At 40.7% G+C, this 25,129-nt stretch overlaps 1 long non-coding RNA gene across 1 annotated transcript; it reads left to right on the forward strand.

The window, feature by feature from the left end:
- Positions 1–421: 421 nt before the first annotated feature.
- LOC122687918 lies at positions 422–21,246 on the forward strand. The gene is made up of 3 exons (XR_006339264.1): positions 422–434; positions 3,429–3,433; positions 21,178–21,246. It is a non-coding gene; the product is annotated as an uncharacterized LOC122687918 (long non-coding RNA).
- The last annotated feature ends 3,883 nt before the right edge of the window (positions 21,247–25,129 follow it).

A 25,129-nucleotide genomic window follows, 5' to 3' on the forward strand; every position in this document is an offset into this window, starting at 1 on the left:
AATCTTAAATCAAGGTTGTGTAACATTGTATAACTTAATCATTTTAGATAATGTGTTTCATAATTATTTGCTGCTTGAATTATTATTTATATAATTATTATATTTGGCTATGCACACAAAATCCTATGGTTTTCCCAGATGGAGCAGTGGTAAAAAATTTGCCTGCCAATGAAAGAGACTCAAGAGACATAGGTTTGATCTCTGGGTCGGGAAGATGGGATCCCACGCCAGGGTTCTTGCCTGGAAAACTGCATGGACAGAGGAGTCTAGAGGGACCAAGTCCATGGGGTCACAAAGTGTTGGATACAACTGAGCAATGCACACACACACACACAAGCTGTAACTAAAGACTAAAGTTCAACTAAATATTTATTGTTCCTGCCATTGTCCTCTAAGTAGTTTTCTGTTTCACCCTGTGTACTCTATTCATTTTGGTTAATTTTTTGTATAAGATATGAGACAGACCAAGGTTCATCTTTTATTTTTGTGGCCTCTGAAAGATCACTTTTTGACCATTTGCTTTCGTGGTCTTGATTACCATATTGAAACCAGGGAAACAGATTCCTCCCATTTTATCCTTTTTTTTAAAAATAAATATTCTAGTTCCTTTGTTTTACATACGCATTTTAGAATAAGCTTATTTATATGAAAAATTGTTGCTGAGATTTTGGTAGGACTTGTTGTAAACTTACACTCTTTGTAGGAATTCACTGTGTCATTTTATAATTCCTAAATTCAGTATGCCTCTCTATTTTTATTTCCTTCAATTTCTTTTATCATCTATTATCTTGAGGTTATTGTCTTTTTTTTTTTTTTTTAACCTATCAGCTTGAGACCATCTGAGTTCTTAGCATCGTGCTTGAGTTTTACTCTAGTAAAACCTGGGCACTTCGGATCTGCAGCTTCCGCTTTGCCCTTTTCTTCTGACACCCGTGTGTGGGGGGTGAGGAGTGGGCCCCTCCCTCACTGCCAGGTGGGAGCTGAAGGTCAGAGTCCCAGTCCTGCCTCCACTGACACTAGAGCAGGTACAGGTTTTACTCATTACTGAGTGAGTGTTCTTCTTCCCCACAACATCACCACTAACACCTCTCCAATCAGAAAGGGCAGAAATGTCCTTACTCTTCCCTAGGAGAACTCAGGTGAAGTTTCAGGTCCAGCGTCGGTCCTTCCAATGAACACCCAGGACTGATCTCCTTTAGGATGGACTGGTTGGATCTCCTTGCAGTCCAAGGGACTCTCAAGAGTCTTCTCCAACACCACAGTTCAAAAGCATCAATTCTTCAGCGCTCAGCTTTCTTTATGGTCCAACTCTCACATTCATACATGACTACTGGAAATACCATAGCCTTGGCTATATTGACCTTTTTTTTTTATGAAAGTAATGTCCCTGCTTTTTAATAAGCTGTCTAGGTTTCATCACAGCTTTCCTTCCAAGGAGCAAGCATCTTTTAATTTCATGACTGCAGGCACTGTCCGCAGAAAATAAAATTCGCCACTGTTTCCATGTTTTGCCTGTATATTTCCCATGAAGCGACGTCATGGAGGTGGATCTGATTATCACCAACAGTGGTGCATTAGGGCCCCTGTAACACCCCCCACCTGGGACTGGGAGGCAGGCTTCCACACTGCCAGACGTCTGTGGAAATGCACGGTCTCCACTGACCCCTGGTGGGAAGCTATCACCTGGGCATGCGGTCCCAGGCTCTCTTCTCTGACCTCTTTGAAACCGGGCTGACAAAGGAGGATGCCTAGGCCACCCACTCTGTCTTTGCCGGGGTGGATGGAGTGAGGTCATAGCTGTTCTCTGTGGAGTTTGGCTGAAGTAGAGAGGTATTATCTAAAGTTTCCTGTCTTCTCAGATTGACCCTTTTCTGGTCCTTTAAATAGTGAGTGCTGACTTTTGCTGGGGCTATTTTTACCTATTGGCATTTCTGGATTGTCAGCTTCTTCAGTTCCAAGTTTGGAATATATTAGACAAAGAGAAAACCCAGAGAAGTCAGTACTGTATCATTCCCTGGTGTTTAATGTTCATTTCATGAGTAACTAATAAAAAAGAAAAAGAAAACACTATGGAGTAAAATACAGAGCAAAATATCCTAATATTGATCACCTCATTTTAAACCAACTGAGCGCACAGAGAGACAAGCTTTGCCTAAAGAGCAGAGGCGGGAAAGAGCGCTTTCTGAAGCCGGACTGCGACGCTGCCTCGTACCTAGACACACATGGCCTTCCCCGGGTCTCAACACCCCCGCCAGGCTACCTTCTTCTTTCCATCTTTCAGAGCTGTCTGTGTTTATCAGATATATAATGCCCCCAAATTTTGCTTATATGTAGTGGGAGAAACAGGAAAAATTGTGTTTGTTCCATCTTCTCTGAAGAGAAAATCCTTACCTATGGATATTTTGGGGCTTCCTAGGTGGTGCTAGTGGTAAAGAACCCATCTGCCAATGCAGGTTAGACATAAGAGACGTGGGTTTGATCCCTTGGTTGGAAAGATCTCCTGGATAAGGGCATGGCAACCCACTCCAGTATCCTTGCCTGAAGAATCCCATGCATAGAGGAGCCTGGTGGACTACAGCCCATGGGGTCACAAAGAGTCGGACATGACTGAAGTGACTTAGCACACACGCATGGATATTTTTACTCTTCCTCACCCAGACCAGCAAGGCAAGAAGAGGCTGTATTTCTTGCCCTGAACTCTTCTTTTAGACAAAGGCAGATGCTTTCAGTTGCAGTGTCATGGGGAGATGTGGAATTGAAGGCATCTGTAGTTTCTTCTTAGCTTCCCTCTATCTGATCCACGTTTCCATTTTGCAATTACACAACATCTTCCAAAATGGGCTTTAGATACTTTCCTGGAGGAGCACAAAGAAATACAGGTATAGAAGGCCTGTTTTCTGACAACCTCCGTCACTTGAAGGGAGTTATTTAGCTTTTTCCCCCTCCAGGACTTCAAATTATCGTGAGGAACCACAAATTACCACAAATCATTTGAGCTGCAGGGTCAGCCAGTCCATCCAGCTGGACTGTGGGAGGCCTGATTTTATTAGCGCTAACCAGGCTTGATAGATGGATGTCAAGTTGTACTCGAATTCCTTTACAAAAGAAGCTGCAGCATTACTTAGTGGGTTACTCATTGATCCTGGCTGAGTTGTCGCTGGATTTGATTTTTAGTGAAGCAGACTAATAGAGACAACAGCAAGGAGGAAAGAAAACCAGGAGGAGACAGGGAGGCTGTCACTCAGAGGGGACTCGCGCAAACAGTGGTCCTCAGGCCTTTAAATCGGAGGCACTCGGCAGCAGGGCTCTGTGAGAGTGGGGCGGGATGACTAGATCACACAAGGCCATCCAGTCGCTTCTCTCAGCATCCTCGTGTTTAGCACTCTCGACACTGGGACCGCGGTGTCTACCCTCCTCATCTCTGAGAGTTTCTGTGAGGCTGAAATGAGGGCCAAGGTGTCGTCCTCCAATTATGTGAGTAAAACCCTTAGAATCACCACATTTACCTTCGTGCCTCTGTGGTGTCCTCTTTGCTTTCCTGTCTCCCACCTCCCTGAGCATCCATCCAGGGCATGAAGAAGAACAGAGCGAGGAAGAAACTCCAGGATCTTTGAGGTATGATAAGAGGCCCTGGGACGCCAGTTTCATTTGTTTATCGCAAGCTCTGCTGGGGTGAGAGCAAGAGAGGATGGGAGGGGCCGGAGGGCGGAAGGATGCAGGGTGAGACGGCTGCAGGGTGAGACGGGACGCGCACCTTTCACGAGCCACCTGCTAACCACGTGCTCCGCGCCAGGCTCTGCGCTACCCCCTGAAATAAAAATGTATCTGTGGACTTGCCCCTAACCAGATTCCTGTGTAGAGGTATAGACAATGAGACAAATAATAATTACCCAACGGGAGGATTATTAAAGAGGTCTAGAGAAGTGTCTCTGAATACCTAGCACTCTTAACTCTGCCTAGCTGTTCAGGGAAGAAAAATTTCACTGTCATATTCAAACTGCATCTTGTAAAGGATGACCAGGAGTTAAGCAAAGACAGGGGAATACGAGGTACAGGAAAGATGAGAGCCGCCTGTAGCATCAAAGATATGAAGCAACAATAGAAGGGTTAACATGTACCAATAGAGAGGACCCATAGGGGAAAATACAGAGAGATGAGACAGACACAGCAAACAGAACTTGAAAGCATGGTAAAGTGTGATGCCTTTCAAGTCATCATAAGAGTATTTAGTCTTCAAGGGTTTCTTTTTAAGTTAGCAACAGTGTCTTTAAGAAGGAGTATTCCTTCAACTTGCCTCTGTTCTTAAAACATCAGAAGCTTCATGCCTCAGAAAGAAGAACAAAACTCTTCTTGTCTGTTGATCCATCCACACACACAGACTGTGTAAGGTGCTTGATGCCATGTTGACTCACCCTTTTCTTATTGGATTTGATAGGCCACAAGCCTGAGAATTCTCTCAAGAGGGTTTAAAAAAAAGTAGAACAGGAAGAGATCAAGAGCTTATTGCTGCAAGTGGTTGGCATCAAAGGAGTGGTGTTTAGCTTTGCATTTCTACATGTTTAAATTCACGAGGATCCTTGTCCTGCATCTCTAATCACACTCTCCAGGTCCACTTCTGCCTATAGCAGAGAGATGCATTTGCTTTGCCCACAAAGCTTTTTAAAAGTTTTGAAATTTTACCCATGTATATTCGATGGTTTCCTTCCCTCTCTGTAAATATCAGAGCACCAGACTTTCTGGAGCCACGCTTCTGTGGAGCAAACGGGCATGGAGTAAGGAGCCACCACCCTCTTGCCATGGAGCCCACGCTCTGCACGCCATCTGTCTTCACCTGGCCAGAGTCACTCACTGGCTTTACTTTCCTGACCTCAAGAGACTTAGAATTCACCAATTCCTAAACAAGTGAGACAATTTAAAATGGAACTCACTCGATTTTCATGACGTCCCTTCTTGTGAGTCTCCCCAAAGGCAGGATCAAAAACACAGATTTGGGTACAAGGAGTCTATTTGGGAGATGACCCCAGGAAGCTGGCACATGAGAGTCAAGACAGGGCGGGTAGACTGACAGCCTGCTCCACGGAGAAACTGGGGGTCTTCTATATGAACTACAACTTAGGATCTAACGGAGGGTCAAGAAAAGAACATTTCCCCAGCGTTTCTCCTCGCTCACGGGTTGAGGCCACCCCTGGGAGCCAGTATGTGTCTTCCATGCTCAGCCTTCTTCCAGGACACCGCACAGGAGCCCGGCGGCTTGGTCAGGAAGTTGCAGGTGCTTGTGAGAAGGGTCCACGGAAGGGTCCACGGCAGCTGCAGAAAGACTCCATGGTGCCAAGTCATATGGATGAGCAAAGAGTAGTTTCTGCTCCACAGTAATCCTCCTTGAATGAAATGCTAGTTCAGGTCCCTTAGAGAGCAAGACGGTAAGATGGCATTAAGCATGCACAGTCATGCAGGAGATCGGGTTCGATCCTTCGGTCAGGAAGATCCCCTGGAGAAGGGAATGGCTACCCGCTCCAGTGTTCTTGCCTGGAGAATTCCACGGAGAGAGGAGCCTGGCAGGCTACAGCCATGGGGTTGCAGAGTCAAACATGACTGATCGATTAACACTCAGGTAAGCATACACAGATGTTGTTGGGGGAGATACCTGAGAGAGAACATGGGAAAAGGAGAGTCAGGAGACCTCGATGCAGGTCTGAACTGGAATGCAGAAGAAAGGAGACAAGCATGGCGTCAAGTGCTGCAGACTGCGGAGCCATCTAAGAAAGGTTTGGCAAAGCCATGGGGAAGTCTGCAGGAATGGGCGTGTCTTAGCATCCCTGCTGCCCTGCCATTGGCTGGGCGCCTTCCTGGGAGGTGTGTCCTCTGCACAAGTGGGATGGTTCCAGGGCACACCTGCTAGTTAATTACCATCCTTGCAGTTGACAGCCCGTGGAGTGCATTCTGATGACCACCACAAGTGGGAATAGAAATGTGGCAGGAATACAGCATGTGGTGATGGACTATTGTTAGTTTAATGGGGAGAAAGAATAACATATATTCATAGCTTTTTACAAACTGTGTGGCTAACATAATAATTTTTTTTTTTGTATTTATACAGTCATACTTTGAACTTCTTATATACTTGGTGTCTTTTCTTTACAGTAAAATAAAATCTGGAGATGGTAGGTAATTTTTCCAGTTACCTAGGTGGTTTAGATGGAAACAGTGAGAGACTTTATTTGTGGGGACTCCAAAATCACTGCAGATGGTGACTGCAGCCATGGAAGGAAAAGATGCTTTCTCCTTGGAAGAAAAGCTATGACCAAGCTAGACAGCATATTAAAAAGCAGAGACATTGCTTTGCAAACAAGGGTCCATCTAGTCAAAGCTATGGTTTTTCCAGTAGTCATATGTGGATGTGAGAGTTGGGCTATAAAGAAAGCTAAGCGCCAAAGAATTGATGCTTTTGAACTGTGGTGTTGGAGAAGACTCTTGAGCATCCCTTGGACTGCAAGGAGATCCAACCAGTCCATCGTAAAGGAAATCAGTCCTGAATATTCACTGGAAGGAGTGATGCTGAAACTGAAACTCTAATACTTTGGCCACCTGATACGAAGAACTGACTCATTTGAAAAGACTCTGATGCTGGGAAAGATTTGAAGGCAGGAGGAGAAGGGGATGACAGAGGATGACATGGTTGGATGGTGTCACCAATGCAATGTACATGAGTTTGAGAAAACTCTGGGAGTTGGTGATGGACAAGGAAGCCTGGTGTGCTGCAGTCCGTGGGGTTGCAAAGAGTTGGACACAACTGAGCGACTGAACTGAGGTTTAGATGAGAAGGACTTTTTTAATCATCTTGAGAGTCAGACCTAGAACTTCAGAGGCTTACAGCTCACCTCAGCTTCCTAAGGTGTTAACCACCTATGTGTAACCATTGTCTCACCAGATGTTACAAAGTGGTATATATATATATGGTATATACATATATATATGTATATATTTGGTCATGCCATGTGACATGTGGGATCTTAGTTCCTGGACAAGAGAGCAAACCCATGTCCCCTCCATTGAAAGTGGGGAGTCTTAATCACTGGACCACCAGCGAAGTCCAGAAAGTGGTAGATCTTAATTTTTTCTAATTTTTATTTTATATCAGAGTATAGGCTTTCCTGGTGGCTCAGATGGTAAACAATTGCCTACAATGCAGGAGACCCAGCTTCGATCCCTGGGTTGGGAAGATCCCCCAGAGAAGGAAATGTCAACCCACTCCAGTATTATTGCCTGGAGAATTCTGTTGACAGGGGAGCCTGGTGGGAAGTAGTCCATGGGGTCGTGGAGTCAGACGTGACTTCCGCGTCACTTCTATTAGAATACAGTCGGTTAGCAGCGCTGCCTGAGTCTCAGGTATGCAGTCGTTGGTTCATGCTGCATTGCTCTCTCTCTTCAAATTCTCTTGCCGTGATTTCTTCTCGGCAGCATGAAATTGCGCATCCGCAACAAAGAAGCTGACAAATGCTACAGCTTCTTTCCTCCAAGAGCCTGTTGTCAAACATATACTAGCACCCCACTAATAACATTTGTACTAAATATGTCCCAATGTAGTAGAATGAAAACCTCTGAATATCCTCCCATTTTCAGCCTCACTGAGATTCCACATTATGAGAAGGGTTCCATATGGCTTCCTCTGAAATAGCAAACTCCACTCACCTATTTTTACCACCAAAAGAGGCTATCCCTCCTTGTATCATCATATTTGTTTTCTGAAAAAAGGAACACATGGTATTTTTATATCAGTGTTTTATTGTCTGTCTAGTCTGAAAGCTCAAGGAAAAAATTACATTGGAAAGCAAAATTATGTTTTGCTATGATTATGTGTGACATAAAAGAATAACACTTTGTTGGATTAACATGCCATCTTTAGACTCTGTAATAGAGCTAAAGTTTAACTGTCAGTGGATGAAATGAGGCCCCTTCAACCTAGAAAAGAATGAGGGCCAGTTTAAATACCTGAGTTCTAATAGCATGGATGCTGTTTACCCTTTTAGGGCACTGAAATGGTCTCCTTCCTGTAGTTTAATTCTAACACATTATATATATATATATATATATATATATATATATATATATACACATATATATGCAAGTATGTAAAACTATGTATTAGTTTTGTATTGGTGTTAATTGCTGTATGAATACATACATTACATTAATATGTATTAGTGTTTTGTGTTGGTACTAATTGAATGAAAGCAATTTGAATTTTTATGGAAAAGGTGCTTTATAAATAGCAAAGACTATTATTTCATATTCAGAACTTTTGCCAACACTCACTACTTTCCTTGTGATTATCTGCTACTTCCAGTAAGTAACATTTTAACATTTGATGTTATCATGGACTCATAATAGAAGACTATTAAACAAAAAAAAGGAAATGTCTATACATTATATTCTATCATATCATATAATTTAAAATTCAAAATGTCTACAAGATTGGTATAATTTGAACCTATTTAAGGATACTCTGTCATTTTGGAGTAAACATTGTTTCTCATAAAAATTAGATATATTATGAGAGTGTCACATTTTAAAAAATACCCTGTGCAAAAGAGAACAAAAAGTTAATGTTTAGACTAGGTGGCTTCCATCTGTCAGCAATGCATTGCTGAAATTGAATGTCCTCACTCTACTGAGAGCCCTTGGATTTGAAGGTGGATGAGGAATTAAGAGCAAGATGTTACAGAAGTTGAATGTGTCTACTAGGAAAAGGCGGGAGGTTGGGACAAAGTGGGACTCTGCTTTGACTTAGATTCTTAGACTATGCCAAGGGCTACGTCTAAATAGTAAACAAGAATGACGTATATGGAGAAACCTGAGTTTACAATCTTAACCAGTAAGTCTATGGGGAATATGAAAAGGCCTTTCAATCCTCAAATGACATCCTGTGAAACTTACCAGATTCATTATGCTGGATCCTTAAGATTGTTTCTATCTTCTCTTCATGCTATTTTTTTTTTCTTTAAGAATAAGGACCGTTCTTCAAAATCGATCAGTAAATATTGTACTGCACATTAGTTCCCAGGTAAGAACAGATGATCAGAGCATCTTTGGTAGCTGTCTAGTAGGGGGAACAGGGTCACGGAGGACGCATCTTGGGGTGGGGATAAGAGCACCAAGGGAGGGGAGGAGTTTGAATGAAGGCTAAAGGAAAGAGGGGAGGGGCACCTACAGTTTGGTTCTGTGCTTTTCACATTATGTTGTATAAGCAGATTTGTCAATTTCTGGACTAAACCATATTTCTTTGTAGATAATTGAGGTTATATTTTCATAAGGATCTGTTGCCTGTTTTTACACACACACACACACATTTTCTCTCAAGGAATTTATAAAACATTATAGAAGGCATTTTTTAAATTTTGATAGCCATTCTATGTGGTATTAGGTATATATAATTAATTCCATGTTATGGATAAGATAATTACAGCTCAGAGATGTCAGTTTCTTGCCCCACGTGAAATACTTCCATACGAACTGTCAAACCCCAAACCCTGCCTTAACCATCATCACCGCGTCACCAGCGTCCTAGCAGATGATTTAGTAACATGAGTCAGGAAGAAAAGTTGTTTTGTGATTTAAATTGTTTGGAAAGGATACCCATGCCCCTGAACAATTAGAAATAAGGTTAAAATATATTAAGGCTGTGAGAAATATCACACTTTATCAAAAATAAAACACTTTTGGGTAACCCATCACTTTTTACAGTTATGACTTTGAAATATTGATTGAAGGAGGTTTTCGACCTCTGATGGAGCTAGTACTCTAGAGAATGTAAGTGGATATCATGAGTTAGGGAAAAGTGACCTCGTCCTTAATTTTCCTCCCTTCTCTTAATATGTCTAGGATTTTGCTGAGATTATTTCTTGTTTGTTTATGAAGATTTTTAAGTTCAGTATGGAATCCTGAATACAATTTGCAGATATGATGCCTCAGTGTAAACTCTTTTGTGGGGAATGTGGTCAACAGCTTGTTCAGGGGACTCCTTAGGCACCGTTATCCTAGGGACTAAATGTGGGCTTTGGCTCACCAAGTGTGTATTCATAGATTAGATATTAAAATTTCATTATTTTCTCACTTTTACTAGATCATATGCTCCAGGAGGGCATGGCTAAGTTTTATTCCATTGACCACCTTATGAAAAAAAAAATGGAAAGTTAGCCACTCAGTCACGTCCGACTCTCTGTGACCCATGGACTGCAGCCCGCCAGGCTCCTCTGTCAAGTGGGATTCTCCAGGCAAGGACACTGGAGTGGGTTGCTATTTCCTTCTCCAGGGGATCTCTCAGACCCAGGGGTTGAACCCAGGTCTCCCGCGTTGCTGGCAGACTCTTTACTGAATGATAATTCCTGAGTCATTAAGAGTTACTGAATATATACTTGTTGAATAAGATCTTGCATAATTTAACTGAGAAGTGGCTTAAAGACTGAGTACATTCTCAAAACTAATCTCTGTCATGAAACTCCACCATAGTGGTTCTCCTTGCGGGGGGGGGGGGGGGGGGGTCAGGGGTAGCGACCGGAAAGGAGCAGATGGAGCCTTCCGGGTTCACACAGTGTTTGTTCCGTGGTTTTCGTGTCGGTCACGTGAGTGTGCTCAGTGTGTGAAAAGTCACCATATATGCACGTTTGCATGTATTTATTGTACTTTATTATACTATATTGTAATATTCAGGGAAACAGGCAATCCAAAGGTGAACTATGGCTTCATCCATTTCATCAATCCATTCTGGAAATGTCTGCTCTTATAGATAGAAGAAGATCAAGAATTTATTACTCAGTATTGAGGAAGAGTAGGGCCTGGTTAAACCTCGTTTGGGTAAGCTATGCCTAGATGGATTTGAAATGCAAATCCTGCTTTGGAAAAAATTTCAAATTATGGTGCCCTAAATGCTTGGGATTAAAAGACGCTTACTCCTTAGAAGGAACGTTATGACCAACCTAGATAGCATATTAAAAAACAGAGACACTACTTTGCCAACAAAAGTCCGTCTGGTCAAGGCTATGGTTTTTCCAGTGGTCATGTATGGATGTGAGAGTTGGACTGTGAAGAAAGCTGAGAGCGGAAGAATTGATGCTTTTGAACTGTGGTGTTGGAGAAGACCCTTGAGAGTCCCTTGGACTGCAAGGAGATCCAACCAGCCCGTCCTAAAGGAGATCAGTCCTGGGTGTTCATTGGAAGGACTGATGCTGAAGCTGAAACTCCAATACTTTGGCCACCTGATGTGAAGAGCTGACTCATTTGAAAAGACCCTGATGCTGGGAGGGATTGGGGGCAGGAGGAGAAGGGGATGACAGAGGATGAGATGGCTGGATGGCATCACCGACTCCATGGACATGAGCTTGAGTAAACTCTGGGAGTTGGTGATGGACAGGGAGGCCTGGCGTGCTGCGATTCATGGGGTCACAAAGAGTTGGACACAATTGAGTGACTGAACTGACTGACTGACTGAAATGCTTAGGCTGTACAGAGGAGTAGGGAAGTTATCCCTATTGTGATTCAAATTTTGGATTCATTTGCATCATTTAATTTAGTCCATTCAATGGTTTTGAGTTGAATATTATTATCTCTGCTTTATAGATCAAAATACCAAGATCCAAAGAACTAAATTTATTAATCTAAAGTCACCAGGCAGATTTCAGTTCAGACTCTTCAGTCTTTTCTACACATGCTTTTCTACATACTGTACTGCCATGGAATCAATTGTAGTGACAGACATCACTGTCTTGATTAAAGCAAAACAAAATAAATAAGCAAAGAAAAAACTGAACAATTCATCAAGAATTGGACTGTAAAAATATTATGGTCTGAAGATTTCAATTTACTTTTGATATCAATGTTTGACATAAGTAAATTCTATGGATTTGACTTTTTAATTTTGACATTTTTGATTCATAATAAAAACATGCATATACCTTGTGTGTGCTTCTGTATGCTTTTATATAAACACAAATATTATATATGTGTTGTAAGTATAAGACAAATGAAATGCTCATAATTATCCATCAATAAGCAAGTATTCTGTGAGTTTTTTAAAACTGTCTTTAACTTTCTAAATCAGACATATTCACAAAACTGAATAACACCTTTATCACCTCATTCTCTGTTTCCAACCAGCATGCATCATATTTAAAATTTTACATTTGTCAGTAAATGTCTTCTGTTGTTGGAACGGTACAAGTTTAGAAGTGAAGTAGGTTGGACAGAAGTTAAGTATGGAACAATAATAATAAAAGAAAAATGTAAATTTGCTCTTTCAATGCCCTTTGATAAGGCCTTGAAAAAGCAAGAGACTTTTATCAGGTGAAGTCTGGCAACAACTTATTTAGACTGTGTTTTCTTCTGCCTTAGGAATGTGGTTCAGAAGTCAAAATCTTGGTGTGGTTTTCTTCTTTTACTTCGTTTTTTTTAAATGTTATTCCGTTGCTGGGTAAAATTTACAAAAAGGAGTAATGAGTCAATTCTAAAAGGCTTATTTAGTTTCTGACAATATTTCCCAAAGCTGCAATGAACTATGATGAAAGCAAGAGCTGATTAGCATGTGCCATTAATCATTTAGGTAAAAGAAAGGGAGTCTTTAGTTTTCAATGAGCAGAAACAGTGGCACATGAAGGCAAAACCAGTGGTTGACAAGTAGCTTACTCATCTCCTAGAATAAAGCCTGATTTGGGGGGGGGGGGCGGGAAATTGTGACTCCAGTAGCATTCATTTGTGATTATTGAAGTCATTTATTCTCTGTGGCACAAAATATATCACTTGTTGGAGTATATTGGCTTTTAAAAATTATCTTTTACTATTTATTTTCCCTATTCAAAGTGAACATGAAGCTGACTTACAATCATATTCAATGGAAACTGGATATTCTGCTTCTGAAAGGACATTTCAGAAGTAATTTGCTTGCCCTGAAAGGTCAGAGAAAACTATCAGAGCCATACTGTGAAAGGTGCAAAACCTGGTTACTCAAAGGAAAAGGAAAACAAATGCTATCCAAACAGGTTCTAGACTAGTTTTGGTTGCAGGGGAGTTCAGTAAGGGTGACTATAGAAGTGGAGATAGGTCAGGTACTTCCTGAAACACTGTAGGGCACTCACTAAGAAAAGGGACTTGATCTTTGTGTCCAGACATGGAAATCACACAGTAAAGTCAATAGGAAATGTTAAACGCAAAGGATGATTAAATAACAAGAGATTAACTGTTGAGGAACAAACGGAGCTCTAATATTTAAGAATAGAGGACGTAGGAAGCATCCCAGTGCCTCGAGTACTTAAAACAGAGTACTTCAGGAACAGCACTTTGGGAAGATGTTCTCTGTCCACACAGTTTGTTGTAATCCCTACAGTCAAAGTCTTTAGCACCATCAATGAAGCAAATGTTTTTCTGGAACCCCCTTGCTTCATGATCCAACATGATCATGGTATATTGTTGGTAATTTGATTTCTGTTTCCTCTGCTTCTTCAAAACCCAGCTTGTACATTTGGAAGTTTTGGGTCACATACTGTTGAAGCCTGGCTTGAAGGATTTTGAGCATAATCTTGCTAGCATGTGAAATAAGAACAATTGTCTAGTAGTTTGAACACTCTTCGGCATGGCCCTTCTTAGGGATTGGAATGAAAACTGAGCTTTTCCAGTTCTGTGGCCACTGCTGAGTTTTCTGAATTTGCAGACATATTGAGGGCATCCCTTTAACAGCTTCATCTTTTTTACAATTTTCAGTAGCTCAGCTGGAATTCCATCACCTTTGACTCTGTGGGTCACAAAAAACTGTGGAAATTTCTTAAAGAGATGGGAATACCAGACCACATTATCTGTCTCCTGATAAACCTGTATGCAGGTCAAGAACCAACAGTTAGAACCAGACATGAAACAATGAGCTGGTTCAAAGCTGGGAAAGGAGTACAACAAGGCTGTATATTGTCACCAGCTTGTACTTGCGTGCTCAGTCGTGTCCGACTCTTTGCGACCCTATGGACTGTAGCCCACCGGACTCCTCTGTCCATGGGATTCTGAGGCAAGGATACTGCTGTGGGTTGCCATTTCCTACTTCAGGGAATCTTCTGGTTCCAGGAATTGAACCCATATCTCCTGTGTCTCCAGCATTGGCAGGCAGACTCTTTTACCACTGAGCCACCTGGGATGCCAAAAGTGAGGTCCCCCCCACCAAAAAAAAAAAAAGCCCTGAGCATTTAAGGTTCATGGGCGGATATGCACACCAGCTGGGCCTATGTCCTGCTGGGCATGGAGTACCAGGCTCATCCCCACACAGCCACAGTGATCTCTCTTCTGTTCCCTGAACACCCTGCCTCTCCCTACCTCTGGACCGTGGCCTCTGCCACCCCTTCATTCTGGTGCCTGTCACCAGGAGTGCCCACGGTGGTCCTCTCATCATCGGGAGATCTCCCCCACCATCTTACTAGAAGCCCTGAGCCCTCCACCCCCACTCTAACGCTACTTTAAAGTTTAAAGAAGTGGGTTTATAGATCAGAATGACAAGATGTCTGGGAGTTCCCTGAGAAAAGAAATAGAGGGCCTTTCTTGGTGGTTCAGGGGTTAAGAATCCACCTGCCGATGCAGGGGACACGGGAAGATCCCAGGTCCAGGATGAACCACAAGCTGGAATCAAGGTTGGCAGGAGCAATATCGATCACCTCAAATGTGCAAATGATACCACTCTAATGCCAGAAAGCAAAGAGGGACTAGAGAGTCTCTTGATGAAGGTGAAGGAAGAGAGTGAAAAAGCTGACTTAAAACTCAACATTCAAAAACCTAAGATGATGGCATCTGGTGTCATCACTTCATGGCAAATAGATGGGGAAACAATGGAAACAGTGACAGACTTTATTTTCTTGGGCTCCAAAATCACTGCGGATGGTGATTATGGGCATGAATTTAAAAGATGTTTGCTCCCTGGAAGGAAAGCTGTGACAAACCTAGACAGTGTATTAAGAAGCAGAGACATCACTTTGGTGACAAAGGTCAAAGGTATGCTTTTTCCAGTGGTCATGTATGGATGTTAGAGCTGGGCCATAAAGAAGGCTAAGCCCTAAAGAATTGATGTTTTTGAACTGTGGTGTTGGAGAAGACTCTTGAGAATCCCTTGGACTGCAAGGAGATCCAACCAGTCCATCCTATAGGAGATCAGTCCTGAATATTCATTAGAAGTACTGACGCTGAAACTGGAGCTCCAATGCTTTGGCCACCTGATGCGAAGAACTGACTCATTAGAAAAGACCCTGATGTAGGAAAGATTGAGGGCAGGAGGAGAAGGGGACGACAGAGGATGACATGGTTGGATGGCATCACCGACTTGATGGACATGAGTTTGAGCAAACTCCGGGAAGGAGTTGGTGATGGAGAGGGAGGCCTGGCGTTCTGCAGTCCATGGGGTCACAAAGAGTCAGACAAGACTGAGAGACTGAACAACTACAAAACACAATCAGTGACCACCCAGTAGTTCCGGGTTTTGTTTTACGAGAGAGTTGGGTCTATAATGGAGTATGTTTCTGTTTCAGACTCTGACTGAAAATGTGCTCTGTTAACATATCATATTGTGACATCGCAATTTTTGCTTTAAAAATCCCTTTTTCTTAAAATGAAAACCAGTGAAGCAGTGTAAAACGTCCCCTTTTCCTGAAAAAAAAAAAAATTCCTTGGATTTATTTGCTTTTAGCTTAAAAACAAAATCCTATCCTATTAAAACATCTTGATGTGCTGTGAGCATGGTAGTCCTCACATTTATATCTGAATCGAACGTCTGAGTTTGTTCTTATCTTCCCCGTCTTCTAAAGGTTGTCTTCCTTTCTGCTGAAATAATAAATGGGTAAATATCAAGTGTGAGATGCTTGCATCTTTAATATACCAGCACCTTCTGTCTTAGGGGCACATCGTGCCAGATGGAACGTTTCATAAGCACTACAAGAAACAAATTACATTAGATACCCTGGCTGGCACAGTGACACGCAGCACCTCGATATAACTCAATTTTGTCTTTCCTACATCTCAACCATCGCATTTTAAATCAGCATTGGGACAGCATAAACTATCATGTCTGAATAGAATGATAAATCTGCCCACTATGTTTGTAAAACAGCCAGCCTTTATTAATTTCTTCATAGCACTATTTATGCTAATAGTTAAACCTTAGAATATAGCAAAGTAAAATTATTTTCCCCAAAACCTATTTTTTAAAGGTGGTATCTTTTTTTTATGGATATTTCAAGGATTATCAAAGAAAACAGTTGAAGAAAACTGAACCACTGTTTCGCATTTGCGGTTAAGTGAACGACTCCACGTGGACATCTTGCTGTTGCTGCTGTTTTTTAGTCACTCAGTTTTGTCCGACTCTGTGACCCCAGGGACTGTAGCCCACCAGGCTCCTCCGTCCACGGGGTTTTCCGGGGAAAATTACTGGAATGGACTGCCATTTTGAAGTGAATTTTTTAAAGAAATCATTAATATTAACTTGCAGGTTGAAGAAAAGATAAATAATTCCCATCACAAATTGCTATAATTCCCTTGATACTTAAAGAGGGAATATACTTATTTTCAATCTGTAAATGAGAGAGTAACAGAACACTCGGGAGAAAATAGCAATTAGTAGATAGATAATACATAGAAAGAAAAATACAGACAAAAGGTGAGTAACAGATATGCAGGGAGATGTGTGATAGAAAGCCAAAAGCGGTATTTATTTCTCCAATTTGAATAATAAAATATGTTCTTTCATAGTCTACGTGCTTACTTTAAACAAGCACTTCTAGTTTAAAAATTTTATTACAGATGCTGTTTCAGAGATGAATTGATATCACAGGTTGCCACAACTATAGTAAAGTACTTTAAAAAATGATGTATGTACTACAAAGACGGAGCTGGAACAGCCTCCTTTTGTCTTGGTGGTTAGGGATCCACTTGCAGTAAAGCAGATGCAGGTTCGATCCCCGGGTCGGGAAGATCCTCTCGAGCAAATGGCACCCACTCCAGTATCCTGGCCTGGAGATTCCATGGACAGAGGAGCCTGGCGGCCACAGTCCATGGGGTCACAGAGTCAGACACGACCAAGCGACTGAGAATACACACACGCTTTTTTTCTGCAAGCACCTTCCTGTCCACCTTCGCTGCCCTCTTGATGTCCAGGGGGCTTATCTCGGGGCCTGTCTCTGAACCCTAAGAATCCACACCACGCCCTCTGCACCCCCACTATGAGGAAGCTTCTGCATGATTGTGTTTCCATTTCTATGACAAGGTGACAATTGTTTTTCTTCATGATGTGCCTTGCCATTACAATGTGGTTTATCACACAGTTTAGTAGAAACCAAGAAAAGCTCAGGAAATGTCTCATGAATTCATAGATTAAAATCATTTTCTTAATTGGAAACTTCTTTAATCTCATGAAGGAGACAATGAAATTTGTAGCTGCATGGCTAAGTGCAGAAATTGACAGCTTTTTTTCAATTAGTGCACTAAAATATGATTTCAATATGCTAGTGATAGTGAGTTAATTAAAATATAAAGTGCCAGTAAACTGTGTAAATCAGGAATTGCATAAATCATAATAAAAATTCCTAAAACTTGCTCCCTTAATAAAAGAACTTATGAGTAAGCATACACTTTGAAATGTGTGATCAAAGAAAATATATTGCACTATGCAAAAGAATCCAGCCAATGATATAGCGAAATAGCTCTTTTGTAAACACCCTTCATAGATCATGACTGTTCTCTTTGGTGAATCAGTTAGCTATTTGAGAAAGAAAATACATATGATTAATTTAAACTTATCATGCTATCACTAGTTTAACATGACCACCATTTAGAACAAAGATGCTGATCTGATTTGATGGATAATAGATCTCTTTTAGAAGTGTCTTCTATTATAAAGTTACTATACAAATTTTTAGAAATTACTGAAACATAAAAGAAAAACACTCATAACGTTAACAACCTAGCACAAATTTTATATTTTTTTCAATCTTATTTCCTATTCAGCTTTTTTTTTAAAGCATTACAGTGTTTATATGCAGATCTTTTCTTACTCTCTGTTATAGAGTCAGCATTTTGAGGTTATTAGTCTCTGTAACACTATTTAATGGTGGAAAAATATTCCATTCTGTGGTTTTAAACTATTCCTTTATTACTGCATTTGGGCGTTTTCTTGTCTGTATTTTTTATTGTAATTTGAATAGAACTGCCACTTTAATAATGGTAATTATTAAGTACAAGAAGTAGATTTACTAGCTTGAAGCAAAAGAACTTGAATCTTTTTCTACTTTTCTTACTATTTCTTGCTAGACCTTGAGTAAGAGATACTTAGTACACATTTTTAAAATACAGAAGTGAAAGAACAGTATTATTGCTGAAGTATTCTTTCTATTCTAAAAGTATCCCCCAAAAAGCCTATGAATACTTTGAAGTCACAGGAAATGGCATCGGACCAATCCTTTTTCTCATGATCCATGACAAATTGCTTATATTTTCTTGGCCTAGGTTTATCCAAGGTATTAGACCTAGCTTTTGAGGGGTTTGTTTGGATAGTAAGCAAAAAATTCAAAATTAAACAAGAAAGTAGTTAGTACAGTAATCAGTTCCTTAAAAATTGATGTTGATATGATAATATTAATAATCTCAGTTCTTCAATAAATTCATTAAAATGCATGTTTTAAAATATTTATCCAGAAACTCATGATTATTAAGTCAATATAATTCTGCTAACATGTGCTGACTGAAAGGTCTTCGATGGGCTGGGATTTTGTTACTCCTGGAATTGGCCTGTGTTTTCAGCACCACACACTCTCTGGATAAGATATCTGAATGATTGATTCAGCTGGCCGTGCAGTCGACCTGAATTGGCTCTTGAGACAGTATTTATCAAATAGACGTGGCTCTGAGTGATGTGTGTGGCTGCAGGCATTCACATCTCACGCTCCCACAATGACGTGAAGATGTAATGGGCTCCTCTCAAGCTTTAATTTGGCAAGGAATCCCTGCCTCTGAAACAAGGAGGTGACAGCTGTCTGAGGCGGCTCACAGTGCCAGGAGAAATCACAGTGATGCAAAGACTGGCCTCTGCTCTGTAAATACCATCTTCGTCATTTAATATTTATCAGGGCGCCCACAGCGCGCCTTATCCTTTACAGGCTGCAGACGTCACTGTGCATCAGAAGAGAGAAGGAGATGCAAGTCAGCTCAAACCCAATACCCGGCGCCGTCCAACGTTCATGTGATATTTAGGGAGACACAGCTCACTTCTGAGTCTTGATATTGCACGCAGTGGTGGGAACATCCCGTCCTGCACTAACAGGCCTTCCACAGGAGAAGAAGCAAACGTGAGACCTGAGAATCTTTAAGGAATGACCCTGATATCAAGATAAGGTTGGATGCTACATAGAGGGTGTGCTGTCTTTCTTTTTTCCTAGAGGTCAAGAGAAGAAGGCAGATGCACAGCCTTATATTTCAAGCATCACACTAAGAGGTTAAATCACTCTGAGAACTCACTTGTTTCTGGGTGGTTACTGTAGAATAATAGAAAACATTCTGTACTGAAGCAAAGATTTATATTTTGATGTGAGTCAATACCATCAGCAATTTTGATTTGATTTTATATTTCTACTCTGGCAATTTATTAAGTTTTTGATTGAAAACTAACAGGAGAAATTATATAAAGTTTTGAAATGTATAAAGAATGTAATAAAAGTCAATTTCTTAATTTCACCACATTTAACATTTTGTGTGCTACATTTCCATTCAGTCATATTTCCATTTAGAAAGCATTTTCCTTATGAAACTTTTAATTTTCTCTCTGCCATTAAAATGTAAGTACTTTCTCATTTAATATTCTAGCAAATGATTTCTATTATTCTTTTCAATAGCTGATTATTAAAAATTCCTTATGGTATATAAATGGAAAATATATCTCTGGAACAAAAAGTCATGCTCACTTTATATTTTGATGGATACCAACTAATGCTTTTTTAATACTTATTATAAAATATTGGCTATATTCACCCCGCTGAACAATACACTCTTGAGCTTATCTTACACCAAATAGTTTGTACCATCAACTCCCTTACTCATATATTGCTCTTCTCCCAAACTCCACTGGTAATCACTAGCTTGTTCCCTACACCTGTGAGTGTGTGTGTGTGTGTGCATGTGTGTGTGTGTGCGTGTATTGGCTTCCCTGGTGGCTCAGTGGTAAAGAATCTGCCTGCCAATGCAGGTGATGGAAGGTCAGGACGATCCTCTGGAGAAGGAAATGGCAGCTCACTCCAGTGCCCTTGCCTGAGAAACCCCATGAACAGGGGAGCCAGGCAGGCCACAGGCCATGGGGTTGCAAAAGAGTCAGACACGACTTAGCAACAACAACAGCAATACATGTTTGCCGATGTTCAGTCGCTCAGTCGTGTTTGACTCGTTGCAGTCCCATGGACCGTAGCACGCCAGGTTTCCCATCCTTCACCATCTCCCAGAACTTGCACAAACTCGAGTCCATTGAGTCAGTGATGCCATCCGACCAACTTGTCTTCTGTCATCCCCTTCTCCTGATTCTCAAGAGTCTTCTCCAACACCATATATATGTGTGGGTCTATATATATATATATATATATATCACATTCATTGGTTGATGGACGCTAGCGTTGCTTTCATATCTTAGGTATCATAAATAATGCTATTATGAACATTGGGGTGCATGTGTCTTTTTTAATTAGTGGGTTTTTCTTTTTTTGGTTATACCCAAGAGTGGAATTGTTAGGTCATATGGTAGTTTTGTTGTTAGTTTTTTGAGGAACCACCATACTGATTTTCACTGTGGTACCAACAATTTACATCCCTACCAACAGTGTATGAGGGTTCATATTCTCGCCAACATTTGTTACTTGTAGGCATTTTGATGATAGCCATTCTGACAGCTGTGAGATGATATCTTATTGTCGTTTTCATTTGCATTTCCATGATGTTTGGCAATGTTGAGCATCTTTTCTTGTGATTGTGGGTCATCTGCATTTCTGCTTTGGAAAAATATCTATTCAGTTCTACTGCCTATTTTTAATTGGGTTGTTTGTTTGATGTTGGGTTGTATGAGGTGTTAACATACATTGGCTATTAATCCCTTATTGGTCATATCATTTGCAAAGATTTTCTCCCCTTCAATAGGTTGTATTTTGCTCTGCAAAAATTTATAAGTTTAATTTGGTCCCATTTGTTGATTTTTGCTCTAATTTCCTTTACTTTAGTAGATGGAATTGGGGCTTCCCAGGTGGTGCTAGTGGTAGAGAATCCACCTGATAATGCAGGAGACACAAGAGACATGAGTTCGATCCCTGGGTAGAGAAGATCCCTGGAGGAGGAAATGGCAGCCCACTCCAGTGTTCTTGTCTGGAGAATCCCAGGACAGAGGAGCCTGGTGGGCTACAAAGTCCGTGGGGCTGCAGAGAGTCACACACGACTGGGAAACTAACACTTTCATTTGGCTGTGGTTTTACTCGCAGGAGATACTTAGAGTAGCCAACACCACAGAGACAAAGGTCAGATGGTGGTTGTCAGGGGCTGGGGAAACAGGGAGGGGGAATCACTGTTCAATGTGGACAGAGCTTGTTTGTCCAGATGAAAAAAGAGTTAAAAGGATGAATCATGGTGGTTGTACTACATTATGAATGCATTTAACATCCTGGACTATAGTTAACACAATTAGAAATGTACATTTCTTGTGTTTTTCCACATTAAAAAAGATGAGAAAAGAAGATATGCGTGTATCTCACAGGGGCAAGAAAAGAATTTACATTATAAATTTTCTTAAGAAAGTGATCTAATAAAAGTTGGGTCAGGGATGAAGAATCAGGAAGAAACTGAGGAGAATGATGTCCTCTTGGTTACAGAATATCATTCCCTTGAAACACATATCATAAATATTTTCCCCAGGTCTGCTGTTTACATTTTAATTGCATTTATGTGCTTTTCCTACAGAAGAATTTTACTTTAATTTTAGAATGATTAAAGGTTTTTATTTGTGTTGGTTTAAGAGGCCCTTGTTACTTTTAAATTAAAATTTGTTTCCAATGTTTTCTTTTTGCTACATTGGCCTTTAAGTCATCTGAACTTATTTTTATAAGCTAATAGTTTTCTCCAAATTTTATATCTATTTAAATATCCTAATAGTCTTTAGCTAACAGTCCATCCTTTCTTCTCAAGGTATTGGTGCCAACTTTATTTTACACCATGCTGTGAATTAATGATGTCTCCCTAACCCACCAATCTGCATGTGACTCATGGGTGAGAAGCCAATCATTGGAAGAAGAGAGGGGAGAGTGTTCTTGGTTAAGAAAGCAGAAAATGCAGAAGTCCCAAGATGGAAGGATCTCCTTTTTTAAGAATGAATAGTAGGTTGGGATGTCTAGAGTGTCCTAAGTCCAGATTCATGATGAAATGTAAAGATTCACCGGGCAAGACCACGCAGGATGCTGTGGTTGCTGCCTCTGGGTGGGGCCTCAGCCCGGTGAAACTCACAAGGTGCATGGGCAGACACACTTTTGGTCACGGCTCCTTCAGAGCAGATTGGAGATAGATAAAGTCTGTCCTTCTCCACACCGTCCTGGCCCTCTCTCGTCTCATTCCAAGCAATCCAGTTGAGATGCGATATGGGAGAACCCATGGCTGGATTGAGTAGATCGAAGGAAAGTGCAGTGTGGAGACAGGAAGGTGGGCGTTCTACCTGAATGACTTGGTCACTTAGATTATGGGCGCTCTCCCAGACTCAGCCCATGAAGATGTCCTTGTAAACAGCTCCTTTGCTCCCCGTCTGCTTGTTCATCCTGATTTCCCTCAGATCTAAATCATAAAAACGATATCATTAGGCAACATTTAACCCAGCTCCTCAGTTTTGCTTTAATGAATGCGCTCAATGCCTTCTCAAACCTATTGATTTTTTTCCTGGAGTAGAGTGACAATGAGAATGAAGAGTGAAGTCGTGAAAGAATGACTGACTCTCACCCCCGAGTAAATCTGCGGGTGGACCACATGGGCAGGATGGCATCCAAAGGACGATAGGAGAAGCCAGCAGGTCTTCACACCACGGAAAAATGGAGAAGAATCTGACTCCCTGCCCTAATGATTCACTGAGATTTTTTCTCCTTTTTCTCTTTAAAAACTGTCGTGCTGAGCAGATCTTTTGAGCTGATGACTGAACACAAGTCCACCTTCTTCTCCCCAGATTGCCAGTTTTTCTGAGTAAAGCGTCTTTCCTGTCTGCCGACACTTGTCTGTTAAGTAATTGGCTTTTGTAGCTTCTTTCTCTCCAGATCTCACTTGCTCCTGGTAGCCCTCTCTTTTGAATTTCCCAGTTCCTCTTCTTTAGTTGCTCCCTAATGAAGCACACACCTCTTCCTTAGAGGACTGTGTCTTTGGATTCTCCAGGTGTCAGATGATCACACAGGGGTGCTTAAGAAGGAGGCAGAATTCATGGGACCCATCCCAGAACCATCTGTGATTTCCCAGAGCTTCAGTACCCAACAACAGTAAACAGTTTTGTGTGATATTTCCCTTCTTTCAAATGGCTTTCAATATTGACATAACCTGTGATTATTTAAAGATTTACACTTGTATCATGAGTGCATGTAAACATCTAGAGAGCTTTTGGTGCACTGGGTAGCAATTGGTCACATATACTCACAGGAAAGTGCTTAGAAGTTGTAGAAGATAATGGTAATAACACCTTACATTTTAAAATGAATACATGCATGATCACATATATTCGCACATTTGAGTTCTTTTAGGAGGGGTTCAATTGTTAGTAATAGCTTACAGCTAAGAAATAAGTTCAAAAAGAAGAAATTACTTTCTTAAAACATACAGTTTTCCTAATTTTGTGACTGTAGTTCTTTCTAGTATACTATTTTGTCCTTCTTCTATTTAATTAGACATGGAGTAATATCGTCTTCACATTATTTATACTTTCTTAGGGGCTAACATTAGGAAAATGAACAATTAACTCACTATTACAGAACCAAAATGCATTATTACTTCTTAGTTGTAAAGGCAGAAAGATTGTGCTAATAGAACCTTGAACTAATGAATAACCTTTTATCATGAATCATAATGTAACACCTGTAACATTTAGCTATAACAATATTTTAATTTAGTGGAGCTTTCTATGGTAATGTTAGCACAATTACATGAAAATCAAGCAGAAAGAAAGATTGGAAGAATCTTAATGGAAACCATTAAACAGATGACCTACACTCTCAGAATATTTATAAGTAAGAGAAGAAATCTATTTTCCACTTTAAGAAATGAACTAAAGGAAGACAATTTCGGCCCGAGGTAAAGCTGAGAAGCCGCGAATGATGACCTTGGACATATTTTTGGAATCTCTGTGTTCATTCTTCTCTTTCTTTTTCTTATGATTCCTTTTGCCCATTTCTCCTACTTCAACCAGGGTATTTCCACCCAGACACATGCACATTCTCTGACAATATGAATTTTTCAGTGGTCTTTTTAGTGTATTTTGAAGATAATATCAGACCTTTGGGAGAAAAAACACACAAGCAAAGCAGGAAACTCTTTAATCATAAACCGTATTTCCAGACAGTAAGTGCCACCTCTGTTGTGCCATTCAACCATACACATTCTGTTACGTCAGCACTGCTTAGTAGGTGTAGAAGAGCGATAATTCACTAAAGTGTTGCAATTATGAGTATGCAATTATCCTCTTTGTTACAGTAAGAGAGTGGACTTGATGGTCATAATTCATAGTTGCTTTCTTCTATCCACAACTTTTCAGAAACATGGGCCATTTGCTTTTTCTGTAGCAATTTAGGGAGAATAACCCTTGACAAACAGTTAATAATGCATACACATACCAGATATGCATTTGTGAAAGAAAATACTTTTTCTGAATTGAATAGATTAGGCAATTTTCATCATGCAAAAACCACTCCGACAAAGTGAGCCAGGCAAACTGGCCATTTCAGGCCAGCTGGGCTGCCCTTGATGCTGTGTGGAAGACAGAACAATGTTGTAACACTGCGTGCTGTTATTTCTATAATCCCCATGCACCATGAAGGAAGCCTCCCGGGTGCTATACAAGATTAATAGCAGTGAGAAGTCTGTG

This window comes from Cervus elaphus, chromosome 32, assembly GCF_910594005.1.
Source record: "Cervus elaphus chromosome 32, mCerEla1.1, whole genome shotgun sequence".
In the NCBI taxonomy this organism is placed as follows: Eukaryota; Metazoa; Chordata; class Mammalia; order Artiodactyla; family Cervidae; genus Cervus; species Cervus elaphus.